Source organism: Salvelinus sp. IW2-2015, linkage group LG7, assembly GCF_002910315.2.
Source record: "Salvelinus sp. IW2-2015 linkage group LG7, ASM291031v2, whole genome shotgun sequence".
NCBI lineage: Eukaryota > Metazoa > Chordata > Actinopteri > Salmoniformes > Salmonidae > Salvelinus > Salvelinus sp. IW2-2015.
The window spans coordinates 20,200,238-20,211,471 of NC_036847.1; the positions used below are offsets into that span (position 1 = coordinate 20,200,238).

The following is an 11,234-nucleotide window of genomic DNA, read 5'->3' on the forward strand; positions in this document are numbered from 1 at the left end:
TGTTTTATTGACAAAATAGTGTTTATTTCTGTATCAAGTGCAGTGCTTTCTTAGGTACCAGTTTTTGGCCTTGATATGTGCGTATTGTGTGTGATACAATGTCTGTGTGTCCTCGATCCCTGTGTGTGTTGTGTGCCTACCCATCGTAGGTGTTTTGTGTGTGATAGTGTGCGTGTGTTGTTGTGTGTTGTTTGTTGTGAGTGTGTGTGACTGCATGAGTGATAGTGTGTGATGTTGTGCATGTAGTGTCTTGTAGTCCTTTATCTGTGTTTTGGTAGAGGCTAAATTCACAAACACCATATGAGTTAAACAAAGGGAGAAGGGAAATATCCTTTTCCTGCATGTTGCGGTCTGCAGGATAACCCATCCCTCCCAGAGAGATCAATAGGCTAATTCAAATCCTTTAATGGGGTATTAATTAGGAGATTACTGAACGAACAGCAGTCTGCTCTTCACCACTTCACCCCTTCTTGGTCTGCACTGCAGATATCAGTGGAGACCACTGTCTTAGGACAGGACCGTATTTGGACCAGAACTCAACCACACCTCACACACTGCTGGTCCAATGTCAGTATAGACCTCGGTCAGAAGACATGACATCTGGACAAGAACTCAACCACAGCTCACCTCACACACTGCTCGTCCAAAAGACAGTGGAGAATGCTGTCAGAGGACATGACCACATATGGACCAGAACTCAACCACACCTCACACACAGTTGGTCCCATGTCATTAGAGCCTAAACAATGTATCTGACAGGGAAGGATAGATACCTAGAGAAAGAGGCCCCAGAGCTGTGAGAGTGGTTAACAAGCTACCCCTCACCCTGTTTCCCAGGCCCATATCCCCTTCTGAAGACATCATCCCTCGACACTTCTAGTGTTGTGATGACACCAGATGTCAGTCACTTCAGCACTGAGGCAAACACCACAGGGAAGGAAGGACAATAGCCACAGACAGACAGACAGGGGGAAGGGAACGTAAGGGGGTTGCTGCTACTGCGGGGAAGTGTGAATCCTTATGGTGATAAACAAATAAACACAAGGCCGTTTCAACCACAGTACTCCGACGGGGTGAACTAGGGATTCGTAGCCCAGCTGAGGGAGGCTAGTGTTGGGGGAACACCCCCTCTACGCTCCTCTCTCCTCCTTCCAGAAACAAGGTCTGTCCTCCCTGTCCTGTCCCCACAGAGAGATGATATGTTGGACTGGTGGTGTCCTTACCACCGGGCCTCCCCAGGGCCCGGCTCGTCCTGTGAGCCACACTCTCTATTAGTCTTACTTACAGACCTGACCTGGCCTGCTGAATTATTCACAGCCCTCTGTACACAGAGCAGCAGCCTGGTAATAGACTTAATGCAGTATATCGGAGAGGAGAGAGAAAATGACAAAATAAAGATCTAGAAGTAATAGTAGTAAATTAGCAACACATACGAATAATGCTGAGTTCTTCCAAAGAATAAACTACTGACTTTACTTTAGTTTCACAACAGGGAATAATTCATAGAAGGCTGTACACACACAGTGTACACACACACACACACACACACACACAACACACACACACACAACAAAACACACACACACACAACACACACAACACACACAGTGTAACCACGTGACGTGTAAACACACACACTGTGTAGCACACACACACACACACCACACACACATGCACACACACACACAATACAACAACACACACACACAGTGTAACACACACACACACACAGTGTACACACACACACACGTACACACACACACACACACACACACACACACACACACACACACACACACACACACACACACACAACACACAACACACACACAGTCACACGTAACCACACAGTGTACACACACACACACACAGTGTACACAATCACACACAACACACAACCCACACACACAACACACACAACACACACAGACCACACACACAACACACACACACACACACACACACACACACACTGTAAGACACAACACACCAACACAGTGTAGACACACACAGTGTAAACCCACCAAGTGTAACAACACACACACACACACACGTATAGAGCACAGTGTCTTGTGTGGCGGTGTTCTCATTAGGAACCCCGACCTGCCTGGAGCAGAGCTTCCTCAGCTAGTCTCAGCTGAGATCACTAAACAAACTCTTCAAAATGCATTTGGAAAGATAAAACACATAAGTCGGGAAAGTGTGTTTGAGTGAATTCATCTCCATGCGATTTCTTACAGCCTCCTCTCACAAGAATGCTACAACAAGCAAAAGCTAATGATAAGGATAGCAGGCAGCAGATGGTGGTAGTGTGTGTGTTAGCCTGGATCTACGACTGATAAGGCTGAGAGATATGACTGATATTGAAACAGAGAAGGGTCCTGGAGTAGCAGGTGGGGGTAGGGGAGAGGGTCTTTCAGGTGCAAAGATCCCTCCCACTAGAGGAGGTTCAAGCATCTGAGCTAGACAGGGGGGCATAGCTGGCCTTGAGGCTCGGTACCCAGACCAGACCCGTCTCTGAGCTGCTAGTACAGAGCAACAGCAGAGTGCGATTAGGATACTAGTCCAGATAAGAACACTGAGTCCTGATAGGGCTAGGCTAGCACTATGTTATCAAACCACTCCAAGGTCATTGGTACAGCCTTTTATTATTGGAGTAGTGTAATAATAACTTCCACTTAGAGGTATGTGTGCTCATACACACACACACACACAACACACACACACACACACACACACCGACGACACAGCACACGACACACACACACACACACACACACACACACACACACACACACACACACACACACACACACACACACACGCACACACACATCACACGACCTACCTTTTGCCTTTGACTAAGCACTCAACAGAATGAGGTGGGCAAGCCAGTGTCCTAATCAGGAGGAGTGTTATGCATGCTGACTAAGATGTTCCCAGGCTCCTGCCCACACTGTCACTGTCGTAGTCACCATCAGACTCCTCATCCCAGGAAAGCCCTTCCTCTCCTCCCCTCTCCCCTCCTCCCGTCCCCTCGCCTCTCCTCTTTTCTGCTAGCCAAGGAAAACAGAGGATCAGGATAGATGTGTCCCAAAACTATGTGAGGAAAAAAACTGATTTGGCCATGGCCCAGGGCTATAATATGATATGAATTGTGAAGGATGATGGGAGATGTTGCCTGATGACTCACCCTGAATTTATTCCGCTGCTCTARCGATAGCTACCTACTGCCATCCTTGAAGAATTTCTCACTGGGCACACACTGGTTGAATCACCGTTGTTTCCACGTCATTTCAATGAAATTACATTCAACCAATGTGGAATAGACGTTGAATTGACATCTGTGCCCAGTGGGTTGTGTGACATCAAAATGAGGGGCATTGTCAAAAACAAATGAATAAGTGATTGGAGGGTCTCTAACAAATCTAACCAATCAGAGTATCAAAGTTGACAACATGTAGGCCCAACCCATCGGTTTCTGGGACCAATCAGAAGGGTCACAATGTGTTAGAGTTCTAGAAAATGTCTGGAAGGGAGGCAAATGTAGACTTGTGGAAAAGAAACATCGGTTGGCCGGAGCGATGTGGATGGGTAGCCAGGCAAGGGACAAAGGTGATGATCTGCCAGGGTGCTGTTGCAGGGATACTGACAGTGGTTTACTACTCCAATAACATGGAATGGACCTGTCCTCTTTGAGCCACATGCACTGTATGGACAACAATCGAAACAGATGTTTTGTAGATAAAGGAGCTTTGAGGAATAAGTGCTAATAAAATTGTGTTTATTCCTGACAAAACCTTGCAGGCCATCCACTAAATATTCTAATTGAATTTGAGAAAACAAACGGCATACTTGCTGTGGCAAAAATAATACTGAATACTAATCACTGAGTTAGAGCCTGTTTTCTAAACAGAATACTGTGAGTTTGATCAGAACACATTGGACACTTCGGTCTCCTCCATTTTCTGCACCTGTCATTTTCCCCCTGAACATTTTGAAAGAGAACCTATTTCAATCTCTGTCCCTTTGATTTAGGTGCCCTTTTACAGCAAAGCCAGCTTCAAAACATTTCAGACTTAAAAGCTCCACTATCCCTGACAGACCAGCCTTGAAAGAGAGGATAGTGAAAAAAGGGGACAAAAATAACCAAAGAATAGTTTGTTATTATTGAGATTCATTCTATATCTTAACAAAACATTTCAAACAGGCTAGGTGAAAATAACTATTTCAATGAATCAACAGTAATTGATTAACAATGACATTGAGTGATTCCTCACGTAACGAAGACAAAAAAGACCATGATTTGGGAGATTTTCACGAAATYAAATCCATAGAACAGTCCTTTGGAGGAAGGATTGCTGACATATGATTGACAATTCTATCTAAAAGCATAATTGAGAAATAATTAATCCAAGTAGGATTTTTTATTTTATTTTGGCCTTTAAGACTCCATGACATTTAATCTGTAGATGCTACAAAGCAAACATTGGTGTCATATGAAGCTTTATCACTTGCTCTGTAATATGAGTAGTATTCAGATTTAAATCAAATCAAAAAATATATATAAACATGAATATTGAAAATATTTTTTTTAGATTTGGCAAATGTTCCAATATATTGTTGAACATAATATACACTACGGAAATATCAAAGTTCCATAGTGGGATCCCTGCTGGTTTTCAAGTTATGGACCATTTTATACAGAGAAATTGGCATAGCTGGCAATGTAAGAGTCTCAGATTTACTTTTACTATGTTACGTCCACCCCTGACTCCATGTTGCGTCATAGGCCATGGCAAAATGTTTAGAATTGCAGGAAATTTGCTTTAAAACAGAACATTTTTCTCTCAGCCTCATGACAAAATATTAAGAATAGCATGAAATTACAGTGCATTTGGAAAATATATAGACCCCTTCACTGTTTTTCCCTCATCAATTTACAAAAAATACCCCATAATGACAGAGCAAAAACAGATTTTAAAAATGTTTTAATAATAAACTGCAGATCATCTCAAGCTGACCAGTCTCCCAGTCCATGCCACTGAAAAACATTTTTTTAAACGTTTTTTTTTCTTCACCTTTATTTAACCAGGTAGGGTAGTTGAGAACAAGTTCTCATTTACAACTGCAACCTGGCCAAGATAAAGCAAACCAGTGCAACAACAAACAACAACACAGAGTTACACATGGAATAAACAAACATACAGTCAATAATACAATAGAGAACGTCTATATACAGTGTGTGCAAATGAGGTAGGATAAGGGGGGTGAGGCAATAAATAGGCCATAGTGGTGAAATTATTACAGTATGGCAAATTAAACACTGGGGTGATAGATGTGCAGAAGATGAGTGTGCAAGTAGCGGTACTGGGTGCAAAGAGCAAAATAAAATAACAATATGGTGATGAGGTAGTTGGATGGGCTATTTACAGATTGGCTATGTACAGTGCAGTGATCTGTGAGCTCGCCTGACAGCTGGTGCTTAAAGCTAGTGAGGGAGATATGATCTCCAGCTTCAGTGATTTTTGCAGTTCGGTCCAGTCATTGGCAGCAGAAAACTGGAAGAAAAGGCGGCCGAATGAGGAATTGGCTTTGGGGATGACCAGTGAAATATATACCTGCTGGAGCACGTGCTGCGGGTGGTGCTGCTATGGTGACCAGTGAGCTGAGATAAGGCGGGGCTTTACCTAGCAACGACTTATAGATGACCTGGAGCCAGTGGGTTTGGCGATAGATATGAAGCGAGGGCCGGCCAACGAGAGCATACAGGTCGCAGTGGTGGGTAGTATATGGGGCTTTGGTGACAAAACGGATGGCACTGTGATAGACTGCATCCAATTTGCTGAGTAGAGTGTTGGAGGCTATTTTGTAAATGACATTGCCGAAGTCAAGGATTGGTAGGATAGTCAGTTTTACAAGGGTATGTTTGGCAGCATGAGTGAAGGATGCTTTTTGTGAAATAGAAGCCGATTCTAGATTTAATTTTTGGATTGGAGATGCTTAATGTGAGTCTGGAAGGAGAGTTTACAGTCTAACCAGATACCTAGGTATTTGTAGCGAAACATCCCTACAGCATGATGCTGCCACCATCATGCTTCATCGTAGGGATGGTATTGGCCAGGTGTTGCGCGATGCCTGGTTTCCTCTAGACGTGACGTTTTGTATTCAGGCCAAATAGTTCAATCTTGGTTTCATCAGACCGAGAAACGTGTTTCTCATGGTCTGAGAGTCCTTTAGGTGCCTTGGCAAAACTTCAAGTGGGCTGTCATATGCCTTTTTCTGAGGAGTGGCTTCCATCTGGCCACTCTACCATAAAGGCCTGATTGGTGGAGTGCTGCAGAGATGGTTGTCATTCTGGAAGGTTCTCCCATCTCCACAGAGGAACTATGGAGCTCTGTCAGAGTGACCACCGGGTTCTTGGTCAACTCCCTGACCAAGGCCCTCTCCCCCGATTGCTCAGTTTGGCCGGGCGGCCAGCTCTAGGAAGAGTCTTGGGGGTTCCAAACGTCTTCAATTTAAGAATGATGGATGCCATTGTGTTTTTGCGGCCCTTCAATGCTGCAGACATTTTTTGGTACCCTTCCCCAGATCTGTGCCTCAACACAATCCTGTCTCAGAGCGGTTTTCGCTTCATTATGGGGAATTGTGTACAGATTGATTTTCGACTTTCGATTTTCAATCGATTTTTTTTCAATCGATTTTAGAATAAGGCTGTAACGTAACAAAATGTGGAAAAGTCAAGAGGTCTGAATACTTTACGAATGCACAGTTTCAATAAAACTGCACACTTTTCTCTCTGCCCTGTGGATAAATTTTTTTAATTGCAGGACATTAGCAGTTTTCCAAAAAAATAAAAATAAAGCACTATATATAGAGTTGAAGTCGGAAGTTTACATACACCTTAGCCAAATACATTTAAACTCAGTTTTTCACAATTCCTGACATTTAATCAGAGTAAGAATTGCCTGTCTTCCGTCAGTTAGGATCACCACTTTATTTTAAGAATGTGAAATGTCAGAATAATAGTAGAGAGAATGATTTATTTGAGCTTTTCTTTCATTCATCACATTCCCAGTGGGTCAGAAGTTTACATACACTCAATTAGTATTTGGTAGCATTGCCTTTAAATAGTTTCTTGGGTCAAACGTTTCAGGTAGCCTTCCACAAGCTTCCCACAATAAGTTGTGTGAATTTTGGCCCATTCTTCCTGACAGAGCTAGTGTAACTGAGTCAGGTTTGTAGGCCTCCTTGCTCGCACACYCTTTTTCACTTCTGCCCACAAATTMTCTATGGGATTGAGGTCTGGGTGTTGTGATGGCCACTCCAATAACTTGACTTGGTTGTCCTTAAGCCATTTTGCCACAACTTTGGAAGTATGCTTGGGGTCATTGTCCATTTGGAAGAACCATTTGCAACCAAGCTTTAACTTCCTGACTGATGTCGTGAGATGTTGCTTCAATGTATCCACAGAATTTTCCCCCTCATGATATCATCGGATTTTTTGTGAAGTGCACCAGTCCCTCCTGCAGCAAAGCACCCCCACAACATGATGCTGCCACCCCCGTGCTTTATGGTTGGGATGGTGTTCTTCGGCTTGTAAGCCCCCCCTTTTTCCTCCAAACATAACGATGGTCATTATGGCCAAACAGTTGTATTTTTGTTTCATCAGACCAGAGGACATTTCTCCAAAAAGTACGATCTTTGTCCCCATGTGCAGTTGCAAACCATAGTCTGGCTTTTTTATGGCGGTTTTGGAGCAGTGGCTTCTTCCTTGCTGAGCGGCCTTTCAGGTTATGTCGATATAGGACTCGTTTTACTGTGGATATAGATACTTTTGTACCTGTTCCCTCCAGCATCTTCACAAGATCCTTTGCTGTTGTTCTGTGATTGATTTGCACTTTTCGCACCAAAGTACGTTCATCTGTAGGAGACAGAGCGCGTCTCTTTTCTGAGCGGTATGACGGCTGCGTGGTCCCATGGTGTTTATACTTACGTACTATTGTTTGTACAGATGAAAGTGGCACTTTCAGGCGTTTGGAAATTGCTCCCAAGGATGAACCAGACTTGTGGAGGTCTACAATTATTTTTCTGAGGTCTTGGCTGATTTCTTTTGATTTTCCCATGATGTCAAGGAAAGGGGCACTAAGTTTGAAGGTAGGTCTTGAAATAATTCCACATGTACACCTCCAATTGACTCAAATGATGTCAATTAGCCTATCCGAAGCTTCTAAAGCCATGACATCATTTTCTGGAATTGTCCAAGCTCTTTAAAGGAACAGTCAACTTAGTGCATGTAAACTTCTGACCCACTGGAATTGTGATACAGTGAATTACAAGTGAAAAAATCTGTCTGTAAACAATTGTTGGAAAATGCACAAAGTAGATGTCCTAACCGACTTGCCAAAACTATAGTTTGTTAACAAGAAATTTGTAGAATGGTTGAAAAACGAGTTTTAATGACTCCAACCTAAGTGTATGTAAACATCCGACTTCAACTGTATATATGTGCAGATTGTAGGCTACTGTAGCCTGTGTATTACATTCAGCTCTAGGAAGAGTCTTGGGGGTTCCAAACTTCTTCCATTTAAGAATGATGGAGGCCCCTGTATTCTTGGGGACCTTCAATGCTGCAGAAATGTTTTGGTACCCTTCCCCAGATCTGTGCCTCCACACAATCCTGTCTCGGAGCTCTATGGACAATTCCTTCTACCTCATTGCTTGGTTTTTGCTCATACATGCACTGTCATCTGTGGGACCTTATATAGACAGGTGTGTGTGTGCCTTTCCAAATCATGTCCAATCAATTGAATTTACCACAGGTGGACTCCAATCAAGTTGTAGAAACATCTCAAGGATGATCAATGGAAACAGGATGCACCTGATCTCAATTTCGAATCTCATAGCAAAGGGTCTGAATACTTATGTAAAAAAGGTATTTCTGTTTTTTATTTTTAATACATTTGTAAAAATATAAATAAAAACTGTTTTCGCTCATTATTCAATTTGATCTTAACTGACTTGCCTAGTTAAATAAAGGTTAAAAACATTTTTTATACAAATAATACAATTATATTTAAAAAATAAAGGGGGTATTGTGTGAGGATTTTTTCAAATCGATTTTAGAATAAGGTTGTAACGTAACAATATATGGAAAATTCAAGAGGTCTGAAAACTTTCCGAATGCACTGTATCTATAAAACTGCCACCCCCCCCCCCCCCCACCCCCCATATCGCTCACTTTTTCAGCAAGATGAATGCGCTGACATCTCACAGATGTCTGTACAAATGAAATCAAAATTATTGTAAATATTGAAAATTGAGGAGGAATAGCCTACAAAGGTTGTTACATTCAGTGATTGCTTATTATAGCCTGTCATCCACATTGTGCTATTTATGAGTAAGGCCTACCAATAAACAGGCTATCTAATCCACAGTGCAGGCTAAACAAAACTTGGGCGGTAGTATATGGAGTACTCCAATAAGGCTCCCATAATAAGAAGAGTGACTGTTTGGTTATGCGTAGCCTAAAAACATATTTGCATCCCCTTAATCACATAACCTACCAGTAGGCTATACAATCCTAATAAAAATGTCATTACATATAGTAGCCTATTTATTTACACATTAGGCGATATAAACCTACCAATGGTGCATATGCTGTGGGAGTGGGAAGAACATCAATAGAGATTCTGGGTGCACACCCACGGCCAGCACCGCATGCATGTAGGCTACAAACCCAAACACACTGCGATAGGGAATCCTAAAAATGCGACAACATATCAATAGACTATTCTATCTACTTGGAATAAGGTTCAAAATAATGAATGAGAGCCAGTAGAGGCTACATAGCCTCCTACATAGCCCACTGATAACAGCTAAAAACGGGACGCTAACACCATGGTTAATCCCCCCAAATAAATTAGGAAATACAAGGAATCACATTTCAAGAAGAATCTCATAGGCACACTGATGTCTGAACACTAATATGCGTTCAGCAATAACATCCAATTACATTCCCATCAAGCATTAGCCTGGATGGAGAGTCTAAAGTGGATGTTATTTTCGAGCGTCTTATCAACACGTTCCAGCATAGTCATAGGCCACCACTTTTATCCATTTATTTCGGCATCTAAATGAATTGCATAGGCTAACCTACATCCAACATCGCCCAACCAGCCGTCACCGACGAATTCAGTGTCAAAACTTCATAAGATGACATTAAAGTGTCAGCGCATGTTGATGAGATGGGATACACCCGCACCAATACATGTCAACGCTTTTAAAATTACTTCAATAAATTGCCATTTGCTGTTTCAATTTTCTCCAGGCAATGATACCGTGGCAAACCTCAAGCTCTCTGTGTGCAAGTTATGGAGTTGAAAATTAATTTCGTTGAGCTACTATTTTATTAACCTGCATACATTAAGCATGTGAGATAACGCCCCAGCTATGAAGCCTACACACGGCTTCATAGCTGGGGCGTTGATAGGCTACTTGTATGCATTCGGCAAGTACAATATAACTGGTCGACTTCACCAACTTGCCAATGATACCAAATATGTCGTTCAATCATTTTGGCAAAGAATGCGGTGTGCCCAAACCTGAATAACCAAACCTGAATAAGCTGAGAGGTCGCAGATACTTGAACTAAAACGATCCCCAGAGCCGCATTCATTGAGTCCTCGTTTGCCTATCCGAATTATACTGATACGACGACACGATGAATAGAAACATCGGGGGAAAGCATTTGGAGAGAGAGAAGGAATGTCACTCAATGGAGCCACAGACTACGCTACAAATTACACTGTAATAACCGCATTATAAGTCAAGTTGTTGAAGAAAAGTTTTGCTCTACTTACGGATAATTGGGATCTTGGGGTTTGTTTTCCTCAGCATGATTAAAATATTAAACTTGCAGACATTTCCACGACTGTCACGATACTCGTCCAAAGCTCCGAGTTCCGAGTCTTGAGCTTCTCACAGCATGAATGGAGCGGTATGCGGTGAGCTCCCGATAGCAAGTCAGCCTCGTTCTGAGCGGCAGGAATGCGCGCGGCCGCTGTCTGCTTGGTCGCGTCGCCGCCTACCGCATGTAGGTGGCAGCGTTAGGCACGGTAGTGACCACTGGATTCGAAAGCTCTGTTATAGGACAACGTCGTCTGTCAGAATTCTTTACAAACACTGATTGATTGAAGATAATTTTTCATTAAGTTAAACCATTCCAACATAAT

At 42.6% G+C, this 11,234-nt stretch overlaps 1 pseudogene; it reads right to left on the bottom strand.

The window, feature by feature from the left end:
- The window catches only part of LOC111966560 (plexin-A1-like), a 299,289-nt pseudogene extending 288,313 nt beyond the window's left edge, over positions 1-10,976 (bottom strand).
- Positions 10,977-11,234: the final 258 nt, after the last annotated feature.